Here is a 24,122-nt window from a genome sequence, read left to right as displayed (position 1 = left end):
GCCCAAGGCCTTAGCCACTGGTCATGACTAGTGGACCCAAAGGAAGATATTGGTGAAACATGGACAATGACAGAAGGCCATGGCTAGTGGGCCCCAAAGAATGTTATTACTACAACAAGGACAGTGAGCCAAACATAAAGATCCCAAGATAAGGTAACTCCCGTCCCCTGCACACTGTCACAGGCTTAAAGAAAGCCAAGAACTTAAAAGTCAGTTTTAGTCAGGTTGTGTATGAGTTGAGTAACTTTAGAATACCTGTCTAAAAGTTATGATAACATGTCTTTGTGTAAGTGTTTAAGCCTGTGACAGTGTGCAGGGGACAGAGTTCCCTTGTTGGGTGTCCTGACCCACGTTTGAGCTATCATGCGGGAACATTTGGTGCTGTGGGCTTAGAAAATCCAAGATGACCAAAAAGCCCACATGTGCGCCAGAATCCAGGAGAACCACGCAGTTTGTGCGCACACCAAAATGGTTACCTAACTTGCCACCCACCAGTGTAAAGAAAGATCTTTGTTAACAAAATCCACTGTTACTGATGTCAAAAAGTTGCTGAAATCGTGGCTCATCGGACCACTTTAAAGATTCAACCCTTTTGTGGGGTTCCACATAACCATTTTACTGTAAGGAGCCCCATCAAAACAATGTTAAGCAAGGATTATTTACTACCATGTAAGAACCATTCCTGTTTGGAATGCATTAATCCAAGAAAGATCCCAAAAATGGATGCAGTACCAACAAAATCCTCAAGGCGGCGCTAGCGGTCTAAACTCTGACAGGAGAACTGAGTGCAGTTGCTGACAAAGGAATTTGACTCAGCTGACTTCAAAGGCTGCATTTTAATCAAAAATTAGCCACCTGCTGTTCCCAGAGGCCAGAAGCCTGGGAAACCCTCTCACCTCAAGAGATTCACACCACAGCCCAGGATATCACATGGTCATAATAACCAAATGCAAAGTGACCCCCTGGTCTGCTGACCTAAGCCTCCTGGAGACCACACAATAGGCTCTTGCACTTGAATAGAATATGCTGATGTTGACTGTACACAAAGAGCTCCCAGCAGAAGACACATGTGATCACTGACCCACCCAAGTCTTGGAGGCGGACTCCAACACTCTGAGAACTGAATTGAAAGCAAAATATATATTTTACGGAAACACTGATAACTCTTTGTAATCAAATGACAGGAATGTATAACTTTGAGAGCCTTAATTTAAAAAAATGTACCTTCGATTCAAGCCCAAACTCCAATTTGTGTGATGTTCTGGGGCAAAACCCCGCTATTTATTGACACCACATACTCTGTGTTTAAGCTAGAGATATGGGAATTTACTGGAGTAGGTATTGACAGCCTGTGTATATGTGTATAACTTTTAATGAAGAACCAAGGTTGCATAACCCACTAAAATCGAAAATAAGTTGCCATTTTTGAATGCAAGCCCTCAGGAAGAGCAGAGTTTGAACAGAGTATACCTCATGTGATATGTGATGGGTGCATGTAATTTTAAACAACTGTGTATCTGTGCAATATGTATTTGAATCAAATATAGATTTGTGGGCAAACTGACCAGGGGAGGATCCTCTGACCCATAAAACCTACAGCATCACTCTGACTCACATTTCCTTCCCCCAATCATGGGAGAGGGGAGAATTGGGCCAATGACAAGTAGAAAGGGGCAGGCTTAGCTAGGACCAGGCACACACCCACTTTCAAAACATATAAAAAGAGACTGCTGGGACAGGTAGAGACATTCAATTCCATTTGCTGCGGAGCATGCTGACCGAAGACTTCACATCCAGAGATCCAGACTTCAAATCCATCAATCTCCAGAACCTGTAGCAGTACCCAGAAAGCAGTGTTACATCCAGAATCCAGAGAGGCTAGACCAGCAGAGCAGAGCTGACCCAGATCACTGTGAAGTGCCGAGACCAGAACCGGAGTCCAGTCCAAAACCTGACCAGATCTGTGGTGAGGCCTATTTCAAAAATATATTGTGAGTACCTAGCAGAACTGTGCAGAACCAATCTCTTAGTTAAAATAAACTAATCCAAACTATTTTAATCTAACCAGAACTGCCTCCTAGAAGTTGTCACTTGTTATTTTGTAAAGCTGCAACACTGTCACTTGTCAATTCTGAAGCTGCAAAGCTGTCACCTGTCATTTTGAGTTTACTTAAAATCCGAAGAACTACTTTTATTTAATCGTCTGTATCTCTGGAACCGTTTGGGCTACGAACTTGGTTTAACTTTCCTCTGAAAGCTTAGAATCTAAGCTCTCCAAGAACCGACTTCCTACTCCTTATACCTTCTCCGCAATCACGATTCACGCATTCGCGAATTTTGCCGCGATTTGCGATTTGGCCCGATTTCTTTACTTGTAAAAAGATAGCTGCTTTTGCCTGAACTGCTAAATTTCGTTTGCCTCTTAAGAACCATCCCTGAATCATTGCTAGAGTGAGCCTGAACTAATATTAACTAGATACCACTCACCCTGAACCTCCTGAAGGGAATTAAAAGCATTTTCAGCATATTTCTCACCGCATTGTCACCATATTCAAAGCATTTTGCCTGTGTTTCAAAACTCCTATCTGTTGTATAAGCTGCTGGGGGGGAATTGAACTGAATTCTATTTGATTGCATTCCTAAGAACTGTGTGCTCTCATCTTCATCTCCTTACATTGCATAAAGGGGGGGGGGGGTGAATTGTCCAAGAAAGTGATTACATTGTCTTTTGCTGAAATTCTATCAAGTTATTTTCTGTACTGCATTTTCATTCCACATTGCATCTATTTGAAACCATAAAAGTATTGTTGCTATCTTATCCATCCTATACCCACTCATCATTGATTATAAAGAAGTGTGCTAGTGCCAGACTATCCATTATTGATTACTGCTCAGATTAAGTGTGATATTCAATTATTAATTTATTATAAAGTGTGATATATATATATATTGTTTACATTCTCAAATAAACCTTTTAAACTTGCAAAACAGAACTACTTCTTGGATCAGTGGGGTCAGGGGGATTCTAAGAGAGGGGTGTTATATAGGGGTAGTCATCCAGAACTCATGAACTGGACATAAAGATATATCAATAAGGGTTTCCATTTAGTATCCCAGACTAGGCATTGACTTAGCTGTAGTGTTGAATTGAATCCTCTTACAAATTGGGGGCTCGAGCCGGACGTCTGGGTTAGATCTATCACTTGTGCAGATTAATACAGTGTGCCAGCTGACCAGATACACATATCCGGTCGGATCACCACGCTGTGTTACGCTGTAAAGCACTCCTCAAAGTAACGCTCTAAGGAAAAGGTCTGTTTTGCAAAAATAAAATACAAACTTCTGTAAATCAGGAAGGAACTCAAATTCCAGAATGACGACCGTGGTAGATATGAAAATAGCCAGAGAGCACTTCTTACATAAGCTATTTGTGAGAGGTGAGTGGACTCATCAGGACCAGACGGTCTGGTTGCAGGCAATCGCACCCCAGATCATTGAAACAGGGTCAGATATATGGAGAGACCAGGGTCCCTTACATGTGGCCCTGAGTGAACTATATATGTCCCCTAAGGCCAAGGATGAGCACAACAAGATTGCCAGGGTAGCGGCATATTTATATTCACATATGGGAGCCATGCAGGACAAATGTGCTGAAGGCCAAGATCTGGCGAGTAGGCAACTGCTGGCATTACAGAAGGCCCAATCTGATCTGGACTCTTCTGAGCAGAGGCAGCAGAGGAGCCAGGAGTCAGAAAATGATAGTAGGCAGTATATCATTAAAATAAAAGAGGACATGGACTGCAACAGGAAAAGACAGACCAGGATACCAGAATTCTGGCCTTGCAGAAGGAACGCCAAGACTTCCCTTCTGTTTGGACTCCCTACTGCAGAGCCAGAAAAAGCTGGAGCAACAGATCAATTTCAACAGGGCATGCACAGAGCAGGTAGCCACCCTGCAAATCCAACTAGACAGAGAGAAAGAGGAGAGCAATAAACTGATCCTGAAAGACCTGGATACCCAGGCAGAGTTTGATCAGGAGGGCCAGAAAGCTGGTGCCTTCCAAAGGCAAACGGACGACCTGACGGCACAGATGCAGACTCTTAGTCAGGAAAGGGACACCTTAGGCCAGGAAGTCTGCCACTTAAAAAGAAAAATGGAAGAAAATCACCTGGCCCACCAGGGACTGGGTGACCTCCAAAAAGAACACCAGGACTTGCTAGAGCACACCAGGGGGGTGGAGGAGGCTCTGGCAAGACAGGAGCAGGCCAATAGGGATGGGACTCAGGAGGTAACCCTCCTGCAGCAAAGACTGGCCCAGTGCTCCAGGACCAATCAGGAAACGCATAGAGAGAATGAGGCTCTCTGCCAGCACAATGATAGGCTCCAACAACAGGTAGCGATGCAGGAGAGACTGATAGAGTCTAGTAAGGCCTTAACTGAGGAACTGAAGGCGCAGGCTCTTGCATTGCAACAGGGAGCAGGGGCGGATAGAGACCAGGTTCGCTGGGAAAGGGAAACTCCTGAGCATAACCTCAGGAGCCCTAGTACCAGAGGCCTTTATCTCTCTCAGTCCCTGGACTCTGCCACCCCCTTGTCCCCTGGCGCACATGAGCACCGGGCCACAGGGATGGCAGATTACTATCCAGCCAGAAGCATGGGGCTCATAGGCCAGTACCTCCCAGGAATGGATGGGCGGGCATCCGGGTATGGGCACCCAAGCACAGTGCAATTTAGTGGGGAACCCCAGGAGAATAGGCCCATTAAGGGCATCCTGAAAACTTCTGCCCAGTTAGGTCAGTGGGGGGGTACCCATCAAATCCTGGCAGCAAGGAGGAATATGAAGACTCCTCTGAATGGCGCAGGACACAGGAGACCAGGTCCCCACATTCTGCCAGCCATTCCCAGGCTCGCAGAATATGGGAAAACGTGGAAGATCAGACAGGAACCTCTGGGAGCAGTGCCTCTGAGTCAGAGGATGAATGGACCAGGGTTACCCAAACCAAAAAGGCCAATAAGGCAAAAAGGGCCTTGCTTAAGGACCCATTGAAGCAAATAAAGGCAATAAGGAGTGTCATCACGCCTTATCACAAGAACGCCAAGTATTCTGTTTGGGAACACTTTGAGCTTTACGAGCAAATGATGGAGACTTTCCATTTGAAGGACAGCCAAAGCTGTATTCAATATGTAAAGTGGACCTTCTCACCAGAATACTCCAGTTTCTTTGCGGGGCTGGAGGACCAAAATCATTTAAGATGGTCCACCTATAAGGCGGCCATCTTGAAACATTTTTCTGTTCACAGAAATCCTCAAGAGGCTCGCAAGGCAGCCTACAATTTGCAATGTGGGGAGGATCAGGCCCCACAAGAATTCGTGTAAGAACTGAAACGTGCCTTTGCGCAGACCACCAGAAGGGTGCGCACAGACAGCAGAGAATTTGTCAATACATTTTTCCATGCCTTGCCCAAATATATAATGACCCAGCTCGTGAGAGATTTTCACGAGAAAAGATCTTTAGACTGGGTCATTGAACAGGCTACCCGGATCTATGAAGTGCAGAAGCCCATAGAAAATAAAAGCAATACCCAGAAAAATCCCAAAACCAACAGCACCCCTGCTGCTGCCAAGGTGGCATAGGTAAAGGTCACCCCCGTTTTGGATTTGAGATGGGGGGGCCTAAAAACCTACCTGCACCTAATAATTCACAGCCCAGAAGGTCCTCGGGCCAGTCACAGACAGGGAGTCGAGGAGGTAGTCCCACAAATGGGGTCCCCCGCTCCCCTGACTATGTAAGTCCCCGCTATAAGGGAAACCGACCAATCCTGCGTTATGTGTGGACTCCTCCAGCCCAAGGGGGGGATCCGGCCAAGCACCTAACCCAGGGAACTTCCCTCCCAACTTCCTACAGGAGGGCAGAAATTCTCCAAATCCTGGGCAGAACTTTTTCCCCAGGTATCCACCCAATTTCCACCCCCAAAATCATCCATCCTTCTTTCCCAATTTCCCTGAGCCCAGACAACCTAATTCGGGAGAGGGGAGGCCAAGGGTGGAGGGGTACCAAAATCTTCCCAACCAGGGGTACTACCAGAGAAGGGATAGCTACCCTTCCCGGGATCAGCCCAGGGGAGAAAATAGAGCCCCGTATCAGCCTGAGCGGGTTTCACAACTTGAGCGCCAGGTCCAAAATATGGCACGAGATCTGAGTCACATACTGAGGGCTCAACAGAACCCTCAGATGAGCATGCCACCGCAGAATGCCCCAAACTCGGGACCTGGTGCTCCAGAACAATGACGGGGGCAGCACCCCGATAACCCACCGGTTCCCAGGGAGGAGGCACAAGGGGAAGGGGGGTGTAAAGCCTTGGAGGAAGCTTCCTTCCCAACTTGTAAACAGCCACTGGAAAACCAGGAACCGGAAACAAAATCTCCTGCCCCTGAAAGCCTGCCTCCCAAGGAGCAGAGGGGGGGTAGGAGAAACAAAGGACCCAAACAGACCCACTTTGTGGAGGAGGTACAGGTCTTCCAATTTGAGGGAGAGGGATCCTCAGAGGATCCTGGGGAAAGGATCTTCTCCTTTAGAGATGGGGGAACTCCTCCCAAGAAAAATGGGTCCCTAGGGATGCCAATTCAGGCTGGGGAGATGTGGAGACTGAGCTACCGCCGCCCATCATCTCATCCCAGAACCGACAATACCGAAATCGCCTGGTTCAAACCCATCCTGGTGACTGCCTCCAAAAAGGGGGGGCGGCCCAGAACCGGAACCAGGGGAACCCACAATGGCTCTGATCTCCAGTTGCCAACTTTTTCTTTCAGATTCCCAAGGCTCTCCACAGAATTCTGCCCAAATCTCTTCGCTAGCAATGTCCAAAACCAGAAAATTAGCCCACCAGTTGTCCAAAAATGTGCATTATCTGTGCCTCCTTGAGGAGAAGGAGGGAAGATACTATGCCCCGGTACAAGTACAGGGGCAGGGTACAATGTTGGCACTGGTGGAAACTGGATCCCAAGCTACCCTTCTGTCCACAAGGGCCTTTGATGAACTAAATGCAGGAAGGGGGGAGAATTACCGTATTCCTCTCACCTCTCTTCCTGGACAACTGCAGAACTTTGACGGGAAGGAAATTCCCATTGAGGGGACTGCAGACTTGGACATTAAAATTGGGCGACACAAGGTGAAACACCCGGTCATAGTAGTGACTCCAGAGGGCACCCCTTGTTTACTAGGGAATGACCTCCTGAGAAGGTTGTCACGCCTAATAGATTTTGTAAACAAGGTCCTCTGGACCCAGACTAGCCGACCAATAAAATTAAAACAGAGTGTTAACCATGTTGGTTTAAACGGCACCTGCCACATGATTGAACAAAAATCTGACCAAGTAGAATTTCACTTCCGGAACAACCAAACTCCAGACGTGACAGTAATAGCAGTAGGACAACAGACTGGTGATGGGGGGTCCTCTCTATTTCTGAAAATCAACCTTCCTTCCAGTTTAAGGTGGTATTCCGCACTGGAAGGAAACACCCTGAAATTCTTTACTAATCCACAATCAGAAACTCCCACTCCTATAGTCCAGAAAGATGTGAAATCAGCTCAGAGCCTGGCTGATATTCAGCAAATTGGAGAGCAGTTGTTCATCCCTGTTCAGTTAAATGATGGGAAGGACTCTGTTCTCGCTCGAGTGTGTGTGAACAACGGTAAGAGCTTCATCAGCGAAGCCATGTTCCGCCAACTCCCCAAAGATCCAGCCATTCCCACATTCATACTGATAGACAAATGGGAAATGGACCTGGAAGCACCTAATTCCAAACATCTCCTGCCAAGCAGGTGTATGCTCAAAATCTCCATTGGCAACAAGAGCATAGTCCATAATTGTTGGGTCGTGCGAGACGTCACTGCCGCCTTTTACTTAGGCAGTGACATTCTCAATCGCTTTGCCATTAGTTTGGACCTAATAAACTTCAAAGCTTGGTCCCGATTAGCGGATAATCCCATGAGCTTTGATGATCAGAAAAAGCATTTAGGTCAGCTCAATTGCTATCTTATGCAGTTGAAATTCAGATCAAAGAGGAAGTCACCATCCCAGAAAGGACCCGACAATTCTCCCTGGAAGTGAAAGTTAAAAGAGGACAACATTTGAAAAACCCTGATGCTTACATACATCTAAACGCTTCTCTCCAACAGCAAGGGTTGGAGGTAAACCCAACTCCATTAGTCAACATAGAACATGACACCATTCCAATAGAGGTGGATAACAGCGACTTAAAGAGTATTACTCTAGCCGCAGGCACCATTATTGGAATGGCGGTTGATGACCGACATTTCTCCATTGATCTAGGAAATTAACTGTTAGGACCAATCCTCACGGACTGTTTTGACAGTGACAGTGATGACAAAACAACACGAGACAGGATCTTCACCCGGCATGGGGGGAACTTCCTGGTGTACACTTCTTGCCCTTACGGTAAGGAAGATGTGACTTGTGACTTCAGGAGGGATGAGGTGATTTTCCAGGTCCATGAGGGCTGCCTTCCCCACCTGAAGCCTCCAGTCCAAATCAGCACTCTGACCAGGGACTTCTCCACCCAGCTGGAGGAGGCCGCTTAGATAGCCAAACCAGAAGTCTTTCCAGGCTTCAGGCAGATGGTGGAAGAGAGAGTCAACCTAGCTGATGCCTGTGTGACTCTGGAACAGAAGCAAAAGTTGAAACAAGTTTTCTTGGATTTCCAAGATGTCTTTGCGGTAGACTCATATGACTGTGGTCGCACCGACATCCACACCACAACAATTCCCACGGACCCTGGAATGACTCCAGTGTTTGTGAAGCAATATCGCTTGCCTCTCGCATCCATGGAGTCCCTTACTGAAATAATTAAGAACCTAGAGTCCTGGGGAATAATCCGTCCAGTCCACAGCACTTTCAATAATCCGGTGCTGGGAATATTGAAGCCAAACGGCCAGTGGAGACTATGCGCCGACCTTAGGGAGCTCAACAAAAGGGTCCATACTTCCCGATGGCCTCTGCCCTACATTGACCAAGGGCTGGCCCAGATTCAGGGGTCACAGGTATTCACAGCAATAGATCTGACCAATGGATACTGGACCGTGCCTGTCAGTAGGGAGGACCAATACAAACTGGCTTTTACCTTTGGGGGCCAGCAGTACACATGGACCCGGACTCCCTTCGGATACCTCAACTCCGGCAATGAATTCAACATTTTCCTACATAAGGCCATGCCCGACCTGGGTGCAAGGGGTAACCTGGCTTATGTAGATGATGTCCTCATCAAAGGTTCATCTGTGGAGGAACACATAGCGGAGATCCGTTATGTTCTGACCCAGTTGAGGGCCGCCGGAGCAAAACTTTCCTTTCAGAAAGCACAGTGGTGTAGAACCCGAGTTAATTTCTTGGGGCATGAGATTACTCCTTAGGGTCTCTGTCCCCAGGAAAAGAAAGTGGAAGCACCTCAGAAACTGAAAGACCCCACAACTCTGCGGAAACTAAGGAGCCTCCTTGGACTGACTAATTACAGCAGAAAGTTCATTGAGGGCTACGCAGAGATCACCAGACCCCTGATTCATCTCCTGAAGGGGGGGTCAAGTGGGAATGGGGTCCAGAACAAGCCGAGGCGGTAAGACAACTCAAAGAAGCCTCTCACAAGCGCCTTGCCTAGCTTACCCTGTCAGAAACAAGGAGTTCTTCCTGGAGACAGGGTTCTCTAATACGTGCTTGACGGCAGTATTATACCAAAAGCATGACAAGGTCAATAAGGTAATTTCCTATGCGAGCAAAACTTTATCCTCTGTGGAGGAAAAATTCAATGATTGTGAGAAGGCACTCCTGGCAACCGTGTGGGCATTGAAGAATTACCGCCCGTTTATCCAGGGGGAACACATCATAGTGGAGACTCCACACCAGCCCCTGCAATATTTCCAAAGTGACAGAATCCGGGCCGGAAATGTGAGTAATTCCCGAATTACTTCCTGGATTCTGTCAATGCAAGGCTTTCCTATGGAGGTCAGATATGGCCAAAACAAGAAGAGTCCCCTCGCGCAAGGTCTGGCTGACTTGCATGATTGTGCCAGAGAAAACTGTCTCGAGGACGAAAGTCTAAAAATCAAGGACAACATGGAGGCATACCTTAATTCCCCACACAAAGTCTTTGAAGAAGACAAGTGTGAGGGAATGCCCACTGTCTATGTGGATGGATGCTCTTACCATGTTGACAACAACGGGGAGAAAGAACTGGTGGCCGGCGTAGGGAATGCATGGGTGAATGAGTCCCCAGAACCCTCCGCTGGATACAAAATTGGTCCCCGAAGTAGTCAGGTGGCAGAATTGATGGCTGTGCATCAGGCCATCCTCACTGCTGTCCAACATCAACTGCACGAACTGTTCATAATCACAGATTCTGATTATGTACGGAACGGGTTCGTGGAGCACCTGGTTAATTGGAAAACCAGAGGCATGTTATGTGCTAACAACAAACCCTTGAAACATGGGAAGTTGATCCAAAACATTGATGATCTGGTCACCTCGAATGAGATGACCATCTATTGGAAAAAGATCAAGGGTCATTCCAAAGTAGAGGGACCAGACAAAACTGGAAATGACTTAGCTGATCAGCTGGCCAAAACCGGGGCCATCCAAGGGGATCTAATTGAGATTGAGTCCCTGTTGGGGGAAATCCAGGTCACTGCTATCACTAGGTCCCAGACAAATGCTCACAATGATCTTTCAATTGCACAATGGAGTAAGGAGACCCCTGATGCTGATTTGATTACCGCTCAGAAGGGGGATCCAATAATTGGTAAATTTTACCAACACATTGAGGACCCTGAGAACTTTCCCCTGACGGATACCGATTACAACGGGAAAGAGGACCTTAGAGTATTGATGAAATGTCCAAAAATGTTCCGGATCCAAGACGGTTTGTTGGTAAGGAAATCCCAAGCTGGCCATGATCAGTGGGTGGTTCCTACCTCCTTCCGAAGCCTGATGTTAAGTCACGCCCATGATGCGGCTACCGCCGGTCATAGGGGGTTTCATACAAAACTTGAGATCTTAAGAGAGGTTGCCTACTGGCCACACATGGGCCAGGACCTCAACCAATATTTGAAGGGTTGTCTTGTGTGTGCACAATTTCAGCCAACATCCCTCACACACCGGGCACCTCTCCAAAAGAGGGGAATGACACTCCAATGGTCAGATTTACAAATCGACTTTGTAGGCCCTGTGATTCGCTCCGCTAGGGGGAATAAGTACATGTTGACTGTGACATGCTTGTTTACCAAGTGGGTGGAATGTCTCCCAGCCCCATATTGCAAGGCAGAAACGGCCGCTGCCTTGATGATTAACCACATCTTTTCCCGTTTTGGTCTACCTCAAAGGATTGAGTCACCAGTGAAGTGATGACAAAGATGTGGGAGATACTGGGGGTCAAGAGAAACTACACATTGCTTACAGGCCAGCTTCTTCTGGAGCAGTGGAACGCTACAACCGGACAATTGTGAGCATCTTAAAAAAGTTTGTGGCAGATTCTGGGCCAAGTTGGGATATCCAATTACCTCTGGTCCTAATGGCCATCAGATCTACCCCTTCATCTGCAACCAAAATGTCACCATTTGAGTTGATGACTGGACGCAAGATGGTGCTTCCCCAGCATTTGCTCTACAGAACCCAAGAGCAAACGTTGATAAATGCCTCCACAACTCATGAGTATGTGGAGAATTTAAGGAAACACCTTCAACATGCTTTTGCTATGCTCATCGGAATTTAGAAAGATCAGCCGAGAGTATGAAGACCCACTATGACCTGAAAACTTCCAGGAAGGAATATCAGGTGGGGGATTGGGTCTATTTATACAACTTCCAAAGAAACCAGGCAAAACAGCGAAAATTCTTGCCTACATGGAAGGGACCCTTTGAGATTATAGACAAGATCTCCCCTGTGGCCTACAAGATCTGCATCCCCAAAGGCGGTTTGGCAGAGGGGGAAGACAAGTGGGTCCACATAAACCAGTTGAAGTGTTGCCATCCCAGGCACACTTTGCAGCAACTGGAGGAGTCCTCGGTAATCCCAGAGGGTACCACTCCAGAGTAATTCAATTCCAACCCTAAAAGATCCTACATATAGCCTATCAAATTCTGTGTTTCTCAAGTTTATGTGTCCCTGTCTCTTAATTTAAAAAAATGTGCATGTTCATATCTGTTGAGTTCTAAAATATATATGCCACCCCACTATATCAATGGTGGGGGAGAAATGTCCATGAATAGGTATTGCCGCTCTTCCTTTGTTGTCCTAGGAGAAAGAAAACCTGGAGACTGGCCAAGGAGGACGATCCGGAGACCGGGAGCAGAGACCCGAGGGGCCCGGGGTACCGCCCAATCCTCCCATCAAGACCAGCAAGGAGAACTGATTGATCGACTGGAGGGAGGAAAAGATGCTGAACTGTGCCATTTGCAGAATTGGAAGAAGGTTATGCGGACATACCAGTGCGTGGGTCATAACCTTCTGTGCACCCGACTCCCCATCGACTCAAATTCAAAGTGCAGTTGCGTGGGGGGGCTTTGTTGGGGGTCCTGACCCACGTTTGAGCTATCATGCGGCAACATTTGGTGCTGTGGGCTTAGAAAATCCAAGATGACCAAAAAGCCCACATGTGCGCCAGAATCCAGGAGAACCACGCAGTTTGTGCGCACACCAAAATGGTTACCTAACTTGCCACCCACCAGTGTAAAGAAAGATCTTTGTTAACAAAATTCACTGTTACTGATGTCAAAAAGTTGCTGAAATCGTGGCTCATCGGACCACTTTAAAGATTCAACCCTTTTGTGGGGTTCCACATAACCATTTTACTGTAAGGAGCCCCATCAAAACAATGTTAAGCAAGGATTATTTACTACCATGTAAGAACCATTCCTGTTTGGAATGCATTAATCCAAGAAAGATCCCAAAAACGGATGCAGTACCAACAAAATCCTCAAGGCGGCGCTAGCGGTCTAAACTCTGACAGGAGAACTGAGTGCAGTTGCTGACAAAGGAAATTGACTCAGCTGACCTCAAAGGCTGCATTTTAATCAAAAATTAGCCACCTGCTGTTCCCAGAGGCCAGAAGCCTGGGAAACCCTCTCACCTCAAGAGATTCACACCACAGCCCAGGATATCACATGGTCATAATAACCAAATGCAAAGTGACCGCCTGGTCTGATGACCTAAGCCTCCTGGAGACCACACAATAGGCTCTTGCACTTGAATAGAATATGCTGATGTTGACTGTTGACTGTACACAAAGAGCTCCCAGCAGAAGACACATGTGATCACTGACCCACGCAAGTCTTGGAGGCGGACTCCAACACTCTGAGAACTGAATTGAAAGCAAAATATATATTTTACGGAAACACTGATAACTCTTTGTAATCAAATGACAGGAATGTATAACTTTGAGAGCCTTAATTTAAAAAAATGTACCTTCGATTCAAGCCCAAACTCCAATTTGTGTGATGTTCTGGGGCAAAACCCCGCTATTTATTGACACCACATACTCTGTGTTTAAGCTAGAGATATGGGAATTTACTGGAGTAGGTATGGACAGCCTGTGTATATGTGTATAACTTTTAATGAAGAACCAAGGTTGCATAACCCACTAAAATCGAAAATAAGTTGCCATTTTTGAATGCAAGCCCTCAGGAAGAGCAGAGTTTGAACAGAGTATACCTCATGTGATATGTGATGGGTGCATGTAATTTTAAACAACTGTGTATCTGTGCAATATGTATTTGAATCAAATATAGATTTGTGGGCAAACTGACCAGGGGAGGATCCTCTGACCCATAAAACCTACAGCATCACTCTGACTCACATTTCCTTCCCCCAATCATGGGAGAGGGGAGAATTGGGCCAATGACAAGTAGAAAGGGGCAGGCTTAGCTAGGCCCAGGCACACACCCACTTTCAAAACATATAAAAAGAGACTGCTGGGACAGGTAGAGACATTCAATTCCATTTGCTGCGGAGCATGCTGACCGACGACTTCACATCCAGAGATCCAGACTTCAAATCCATCAATCTCCAGAACCTGTAGCAGTACCCATAAAGCAGTGTTACATCCAGAATCCAGAGAGGCTAGACCAGCAGAGCAGAGCTGACCCAGATCACTGTGAAGTGCCGAGACCAGAACCGGAGTCCAGTCCAAAATCTGACCAGGTCCGTGGCGAGGCCTATTTCAAAAATATATTGTGAGTACCTAGCAGAACTGTGCAGAACCAATCTCTTAGTTAAAATAATCTAATCCAAACTATTTTAATCTAACCAGAACTGCCTCCTAGAAGTTGTCACTTGTTATTTTGTAAAGCTGCCCCACTGTCACTTGTCAATTCTGAAGCTGCAAAGCTGTCACCTGTCAATTTGAGTTTACTTAAAATCCGAAGAACTACCTTTATTTAATCTTCCGTATCTCTGGAACCGTTTGGGCTCCGAACTTGGTTTAACTTTCCTCTGAAAGCTTAGAATCTAAGCTCTCCAACAAGCCTAGAACCGACTTATACTTTCTCCGCAATCAGGATTCACGCATTCGTGAATTTTGCTGCGATTTGCTATTTGGCCCAATTTCTTTACTTGTAAAAAGATAGCTGCTTTTGCAGGAACTGCTAAATTTCATTTGCCTCTTAAGAACCATCCCTGAATCATTGCTAGAGTGAGCCTGAACTAATATTAACTAGATACCACTCACCCTGAACCTCCTGAAGGGAATTAAAAGCATTTTCAGCATATTTCTCACCGCATTGTCACCATATTCAAAGCATTTTGCCTGTGTTTCAAAACTCCTATCTTTTGTATAAGCTGCTGGGGGGGAATTGAACTGAATTCTATTTGATTGCATTCCTAAGAACTGTGTGCTCTCATCTTCATCTCCTTACATTGCATAAAGGGGGGGGTGAATTGTCCAAGAAAGTGATTACATTGTCTTTTGCTGAAATTCTATCAAGTTATTTTCTGTACTGCATTTTCATTCCACATTGCATCTATTCGAAACCATAAAAGTATTGTTGCTATCTTATGCATCCTATACCCACTCATCCTTGATTATAAAGAAGTGTGCTAGTTCCAGACTATCCATTATTGATTACTGCTCAGATTAAGTGTGATAATCAATTATTCATTTATTATAAAGTGTGATATATATATATATATTGTTTACATTCTCAAATAAACCTTTTAAACTTGCAAAACAGAACTACTTCTTGGCTCAGTGGGGTCAGGGGGATTCTAAGAGAGGGGTGTTATATAGGGGTAGTCATCCAGAACTCATGAACTGGACATAAAGATATATCAATAAGGGTTTCCATTCAGTATCCCAGACTAGGCATTGACTTAGCTGTAGTGTTGAATTGAATCCTCTTACACCCTTATCTTGGGAACTTTATGTTTCTTGTCGTTACTTTGATCCATGTGTCAGGATCAATATTTTCACCCCCACACCTACAATGAGATGAATAACCGATTGATATTTTGTTTGAAAGTGAATTGTAAGACTTCGGGAGTGCAATGTGACATCCTATCGTTAATACAACATGGACAGTGGCCAAGGCCGAAGCTTGCACCAAGAGAGCGAAACAATAACATTTTAACATACATGAGTGATCTCTAGTTTGCTGTCATCAGTGGCGCCACCAGTGATGTAATCAGTGATGCCATATATGATGCAATGTGTGACATCACCAGTGAAGCCATCAGTGATATCATCTCTGATGTCATCATTGTGGTTGTACGCTGCACAACAGGGGGTGAGTAGTTAAGGTGGTTTTGCCAGTATTGTCTGACGAATTTCAAGGGTTTTGGTGCATTACATTATTACCTTAATGTCTCTTTGACTAAAGTTTATTCACTGAATATATGTGTAGAATAATCCATTTGAGCAAAGTGACACATTTCACAACACCACCTAGTAGTCATCGCTACAGTTTTGGACATGGATAATCATTCTTCTTTTCTTTCCTTCTTTGGTTTTCCTAGTTCTGCACCTAAATATTTGTAATTGTACTTACTCTGTCTTGTGGGCTGGTCAGACTTCATCTCCTAGGCCCCTTCCATGTGGAGTTCCCCAAGGCTCTGCTCTTGGCCATCTTCTCTTTCCTCTCTAGGCCATTTCTCTTTCTGCTCTTATATCCTTGTTCAACCTCTGTGCCCATTTCTGTGTGAATGATTCAAAGATGTATTTTTCTTTTTTCACTGTTTTTGATTCTCTTCACTCCAACTTCCTTTTACTGCTGTTCAATCATGGATGCACTCCTATTTTCTCACTTGAACTCTAATAAAACCTGTTTTTGTCCTGCCTCGATCATTTTTTATGCTGTTCCTTCACCTGCCTCATCCTCCCCACCCTCATTCCTTTTGTGTTCTGCCTGAGGCCACAATACAGGTGGGAGTTTTCATGTCACTAAGTTTTGAATTTCATTGTTTATTTTCTCTCGCCTCAACTACTACACTGCTCTCTTGGTTTGTCTCCCTGCCTTGCATCTTACTCCTCTTCACTATGTCTCTAACTGTCTTTGTCCACTAGTTCTTTGTGTCATGACTATGCCACTGGAGCATCAATTGGCACCCATTGTGGACTATATAGTACTCAATAATCACCATAAACCTTCCCGGACCACACCAATTAATATTTTAGTCTTTACTTTTGTAACGGATTCTAAGACACGGAACACTCCAGTCAGAAAATTCTACCACTGACACTGAAGGTGGCGCATAATAAAACACGCCCTTTTATTTTTATCTAAACTCTGGATCCTCACTCCCACCTTGACAAATACCCTGTGTCGCAATGGACCATAACCAGGCCAGTGTGTAACAATGAAATATATATTTATTTTTAAAATTCAAATGAAAAATCAGAGCAAAACAAATTTTTAGGGCAGCAATCACCAGTGTGGTGATAATATACAGCAAAATCTTATAATACAATTAATGTAACTTTCTGACATCAGATACATGAAGTTCAAACACGAATGTAAGCAAGATCACTTTTTGTCACACTCATAGATGGCACTTATGTTAGTCACTCCCCTGCAACACTTCCCCAACACCTGCTAACTAAGGTCTGTGTGGATAGAAAGCAGTGGCAAGGAGTCAGCAAGAAGAGGAAAAAATCTGTATTTAAATTTGACCCACCCCTCCAGAATCGGAGGTCAAAGAAGAAAATGAAAACCTTAAAGTTAAGCAAAAGAACATACGCAAATTGCACTTGTTAATCTGAGGTCAGTCTACATTTGCGGTCAGAAAGAGCAAACGGAAATTTGTGTACTGTAGTAAAGAGGCAAGGAAGTTTACAAGCTACTGGGCAGGGAAAGAAACCAACGTGAACACAGGTAAGAAAATTGCTGGGAAGGAAAACAATGCAATAAAAATCACACGCGGCAGAATTGCAATTTCTTTTCACTTGAACAAGCAAACAGCTAAGGAAATGGGCTTAGCAATCAAAATCGGAAATCAGTTTTTGTGTTGGAGAACAAGGTACAGAACAGAAAGGATAATGAAGTGAAAGGATGACTGTTTATGGGGTGACAGTATGGGTTTCTCTATATGAAATGAAAATCAGATATTTTAAGGAAAGCAATTACACAGGCAAAATCGGTTTTGATTGTACAATAACAGGTTCTATTGAGACTATATTTTAATGGCTAGCTTATTCAAGAAAGACACTGCACACTAAGGGGTTAATTTGCAATTTTGACCAACTTGCGCCACGTACCTCCTTATAGGGGAATTCATTAATTCATCTAAAAAATGGTACTAATGACTTACACAGATAACTGAAATGATTAGAAAAGAATTACGCTAACAGATATGGACTAAACAGATTCTCCTAGGCAGAGGGTGAACAGAGGATATTGGCACTTTGGAAATATGACTAGGGTTTCTTTATGGGGTTTTGATAGGATTTGAACAAGATGCAAGGTAAAATAGTGGGATATGCAGTCTTTGGGTACTGGGTGATATGATATTTACAAGGTACACTTGACTTGGGCAATTCGGACAGCCAGCAAGGCCTCTGGACAGCAGGGTCTAGGATCTGGCCATGGGCAGCGGAATCAAGAGATTGGGGTACTTGGTCCACTGGGCTCTCCTTGATGAGAACAGCTGGGCAAAGTCTGGTCACTGTGGACAGCGGGATGGGTCAGCTGGGCAAAACTGCCTGGTCACTGGATTCTCCTACAGAGATCAGCGGTCTTTCCTCCTTTCTCCCTGAATTATTGGGATGAAGGTGGTTCTGGATAGGGGGTTCTGGATAGGTGGTTCTGCCTGGATCTGGGTCAGCTACCTCTGGACCTGGTTCTGGAGTCTTGGAATCTTGCAGGGCAAATTTTGAATGTTGAATCTCTATGCCTCCCTGTCTACCGCTTTAAATAGCCAGAGTGACATCACAGAATTTTACTATATGGGCGGCAGTATCCTGGACATAACCCTTGAATAGGATAGGCCAGGCTATTAGTGTCACCTCCTCCCTTTGAGCTGATTGGTCCAAGGGAGTGACATCAGTTTAAGTGTGTGCGTTTTATGACTCCATTTGTCTGACAAGCCTATTTTTCAGAAAAATGAATTCTGGACCAAAAACTTCATGTTTGCACTAGTCACCATTATGAAAATCAGATAGGCAGATCCCATTTTTCACAAGGAATATGCTGGTTTAAACGCCAGTTCTGTGTGATGTTGCTTCATCCTTGGGCACAATTTCACTGTTTTCAAGAGAAACAAAACACCTAAAATTCTGCAAATGGCTACATATCTGTACATTAGCATTTGGCATATTTGCCTCAAGTTTCATGTCTGCACCATTTATGAATCACACCGAAATACATTTTACTGCCATTCCATTCCAACACATGCCAGGAAGACACACATAGTCTTATATTACTTGTCCAAAAATCACATGAAATACTGGCATAATATCGCCGTTACTTATTTAGGGTGCAGAGAAAAATGTCTTAATATGAAAAGGTCTTCAAATCAAATGGGCTGGATTTGTAACAAATGTGGGCGGTCTTTCCAACCCCCAGCCCAACTGTCTTCCCCCCATGTCAGCTTGCAAAAGGGTTGCCATGACTCCCCCTTTGAAGTACTCCAGTTTGAATGTAGAGGAACTCTCACTTCTGAGGCCAGCACATGGCTTCCCCCATCCTTTGTCTTTGAGACAGTCCTGCCTGGAAGTCTGGGATAGCCTGTAATTATGATACTTCAGGTCCATGGGAACAGAGCACATGCCAGGCAGCATCAATTCACTGGGAGGTGTGGATTAGTCTTTCTGCTAAACTGGTTTGACAGGAATTCCTGGCCTCAGCCAGGCTGCTTGAAGTCTTTGTGGGGGGAAAAGACATAATGCACATGGCTTTGCAGCCTCCCCGCCCCCAAGTACAATAATATTTTTTGAGCGAGCAACAGAGAAATATTTGGCATCTAACTTTAAAAGACATTGTTCCTGCTTGTCTGAAGAGTAAATTGACACATGAGTTTATTTCAGTTCATTTTGGGTTTACCAATGCATTTTTTGTTTTTAGCACACAGTTCCTTCAATTAGCCTTGTGGAGGGCTTTTATAGACACGGTCAGTTTCTGGACATATTGAAATGTACTGCCAAGCATCTCTTTGAAATTGCCATAAGAGAAAGAAACACAGCGTTCTTTCTCGCATTTACTGGGGTTTGTGCCCGATGATTAATAGTAGATGAAAACACAGGCCATATTTCAAGGGAAATCTGAATTATTTGCCTTTAAAGTGATTCCCCAGTACATCAGCTGCTCTGCGAATGTTTTTGCTTCACTTCTTGCTAATCAGAAGTAAAACATGCCAGGATGGGTTTCCATGAAGAGCACAACTTTGTGATGTTTTAAAATGAAATCAAGAGTAAATTGCATAGCTGTCTTGGATGTCATGAGTGCAGCTTTAGTATTCAGCATTACAGAACAGCCAAATGGGATGCCGTTCTGAGCATAGGTCATATTCTGCTTGATTTAGATGAAAGAAGCAAATGCAACCATTCTTTATAGGGGCAGTGTTTAAAGCTTGCCACCCCATGCACCTATCAGGCAAAAGCAAGTACACCCATTTATGGGTGAGTGGCGAAATGCAGTTTTTGTTGTAGGGGATTTCTGTTGGGGCTGGTAAATGTACCCCACACTTTTCATTTCAAAATCTTTGGAACTTCCTTATTTAATGTCACATTCTACATGTGCCATCATGCACCTTGTGGCAGTTCCTATTCCCTGGCTATTCCTATGAAGCATTCTTAGAACTACAATCCCCAGAAACCTTAGAGATCAGTGCTGCTTTCACTTTCCCAGGACCAGAGATAGAGGAGGCCAATTACCTTCAGGTGTGCTGCTCCAGGTGCTACCAGTTAGCCTACTTCAGCACAGGGCAGGCGAGTATTTAATCAGCTGCTGCAGGAGCACAAGTTTCTTGCATCAAGCTCACTTTCAGTCCTTTGTTGCTTTAAACCATGGATTTATGCAGTGTCCTATTGTTTCCAGATCCTGCTCCTGTTCCAGAGCCTTTTGCTCCCTGCCTTGCAGCCCTGCTACTCTGCCTTCACTGCCCTGCCTCTTTGCTCTGCATCTCTGCGCTTCCTAATCTACAGCCCTGCTCCCCAGCGTGCAGTCCTTTGTTCACTGTCTACAGCCCCTTGCTCTCTAACTATAATTATCTTGTTCCGTGTCTGCAGTTTCTTGTTCTGTGTCCGTTGCCTGTGTTACCTGACTTTAGCTTCCTTGTTATCTGTCTGCAGTCCTGCCCTTGTTATCCCATTTCAGAGTTACAGTTCCTTGTTTTCTCTCTGCAGTCCTACCATTGTTATTCCAGTCCGGAGTTATTGTTTCTTGTTACCAATCTGCAGATTCCACTCTCTTTACTTCTGCACTAAAATTCTAGTTTTCTTGCTTTTCTTCTTTCTTCCGGTTCTCTGTCCTAAACCTTGCTCACTTTGACTTCCTTTTTTCCCTGGATATTTCTGTTACAGTTATTGTCTTCACTTGCGCCTTGTGTGATTCCTTTGTTCAGAGTTTCCAGCAGGCAATATGTGCCCCTTTCCTTTGTCGAATTTCAGTATTTCACCTTGTGCAATTGTTAACGGTGTGCTGGTTCCTGTTTCAGGAGGCAGGCATTGTTCAGTTCCTGCTGGACCCGTACAGGCTTAAGTCTTACAAGTACTGTTACCTTGTTCGTGCCGTAGGGTCCAGATACAGACACAAACTGCTACTGCTCCTTTCCATGAGCATTCAGAGTGGGACCCTGTAATATTGTCCTGCTGGAGTTTTCCTGGTTCTGTGGAAAATTATTCCCCCATTCTGCAATCACCCCAAGAGGGAACCTAACGTGTTTGTTTTACTCGTACTCCCTGCCCCTTTCTGTTCACTGCCTTTGTTGCCAATCCTTTCTTGTCTGCAGGACTCCTTGCACTCCTGCTTCTTGTGTACTTTTCTCCCTTTGGCTTTGTGGGAACGTCTCTACCGGCAAGTCCCTTGACAGATTGCAAGAGCCACATTATTCTGCTTTCCCAGCAAGGGTAGGCACACTTAAGCCTAAGGTATCTTTATGCCTGAAAAAGAAACCCACATGTAAGACTGCAGGTTCACTCACCTTTGGCAAGAGAACTGCTAGTCTTAGAGAGACATGTTTTCAAGAGAATGACTTTTAATAATAATACAAAATGTCATCGGAATAAATAAGCAATACGTTATGCTCTATCTCTACCAATTGGAAGCTCTCTAGTGGGACACAGCACCCTTTTCTGTGAGTGTTGATGGGCAGGACTAGCAGGAGGAGAAGGGGTTGACACCGTGTCTTGTACCTCAAATACATTGCAAGCAAGAGAACAAATCTTGATTGATGAGTATGTACGTCCTAGAGTCACGATAAATTTATCTGCCCATTTTATTAATGGAAGGCATAATACCATTGATATCTAAGTTGGAGAACATGTAAACTCTTCTTACTAAATCAAATTATTCGACATCAATGAAAAGGACAAAATTATCACCTTGATCCACGGAACAAACTAAATGAATTAACCACCTCATACTATCAATGGAGTGCAGAAGTTTAAGAAGTAGGTTATCAAGAATTCAAAATTATTGTTGTCAGAATTAATTACAGAAAATGGTAAGTATAATTGTTTATTTTCTTTACCTGATTTATGAAATATGGCAATTGTCTATTTGTACACGAATACAGGGAGTTCCCAGAGATCACAGTCCAAAGTTCCCCAAAGCAGTAATTAAAAATTGAGCACTAAGGCATAACTAGGAAGGATATTGATCTGCTGCTGTACCATGTAGGGCTGCATCTTTGCCACTAAACAACTACCTTTTTTTGTCAGTGGCAGCTGGTTTTAATTGGAGGGGAATAAATAGTTCCTACAAATGTGCCAGAGTGGGCATGAATTTCGAGGGAGCCTGAACCAAGGGTGGCAATGAGGGGTTCTCCCCCTGAGAAAATGTGTTGAATAATGGGTTAACATGGTGCATTTTACAGCACACTTTAAGTGAAAAATTGGGTAAAAAGACAGAAAATTGGTTGTATTGGGTAACTCATAACAAATCCAATAGATGCTAGTCACTTTCATGCTTGCTGTGCTCATACATTTTCATGCTGGCTGTACCAATATATGTCAGTAATCCCATATAAGAATATACTCACACTTGCTCTGCGCATAATGCCAGTACTGATACTGTAAGAAAGCATGTCGACACTGGTTCTGCTAATATATGCATGTACGCCCATGTAAGAACATACACCTGTTGACTTTTTGCCATGAAAAATTCCATGCCACATTATGAAAACATGAACATATGGCTGCACCAAAATATCAGACTTGCCACGTAATACCACATCAGTCTTGCTTCATCACAGATGCCCATGTCAGAGTAAGAAATATCTAGACTGGCCACCAACAAAATGCCAATCTTGCCACGCAATAGCACATAATGTTTGCTCAGTAAAAAATACCATTCCAAAGAAATAGCTAGACTGGCTGCACCAAAATACCAGTCTAGCCACATAATTGCACTTATCATGATTGCCTTATTATAGATGCCCAGTAAACAATGTCTTGCCAAAGAAATAGCAAGGCTGACTGCACCAAAATGCCATTATAGCTGCATAATAACACTTATAATACTTCCTTTATTATGGATGTTCAGTAAAAACTGCCATGCCAAAGAAATAGCTAGAATGGATGCACAAATATACAACCCAAACAGGTAATGACGCGCTTATCATGATTGCTTTATCAAAGATGCCCAGTAAATAAAGTAATGCCACAGTAAGAAATTAATAGACTGGCTGCACAAAAATGGCAGTCTAGGCAGGTAATAATGCTTATCATGTTTGCTAAGAAATGGCTAGACTGGCTGCACCAAAGTGCCATTCTGGCAAAATGAAAACACTTAGCAACTTAGCATGCTTGCTTTTTCAAAGACACACCAGTCAAAATCAAAGCTAAAGAAAGAAATGGCTAGACTGGTTGCACTAACATGCCAGTCTAGCCATGTTACACAGTAAATCTTATTGTGTTATCGTGGTTGCTTCATTGTGGATGCCCAATATAAAATATCATGCTACAGTTAGCAAATGGCTAAACTGGCCAGACTCCAGTCTGGTGACTTTACGAAATAACACTTATCATGTTTGCTTTCTTTTTAGATGCTCAGTGGAAATGGCTGCATGCTCCGTCCCCCTTTTCTCTCCTCCCCAGCCACAATCATCCTCCCAGCACACACACACATTCAAACAACATTTATTCGCTCATTCACACTTGCATCCATCATCATACGCTCACTCATTGCACAAATCTACATCCATGAATACACATACATAAACTTTAAAGTAATTTTTACCTTCTGCCCCAATCCTGTAGCACAATAAGGAACCAGGAAGTAAAGGGCTGTTCCTGGTTCCTGCACAGGGGTGCAGGAGCCAGAGTACCTCTGATGCACTGCCCCAATCTGCTTAAATATACAGGAAGGTGCAGGAGCATGCATTCAGACTGTCAGTTCTCCAGTCAACATCTGCAATGGACCATGCAAGGCTGGTGAGGCAAAATGCACCCAGCCTTGCATGGTCCATTAGAT

This window comes from Ambystoma mexicanum, chromosome 5p (assembly GCF_040938575.1).
Source record: "Ambystoma mexicanum isolate Mex_15411 chromosome 5p, UKY_AmexF1_1, whole genome shotgun sequence".
NCBI classification, from domain to species: domain Eukaryota; kingdom Metazoa; phylum Chordata; class Amphibia; order Caudata; family Ambystomatidae; genus Ambystoma; species Ambystoma mexicanum.
Note: the sequence above shows the minus strand (reverse complement) of the source record.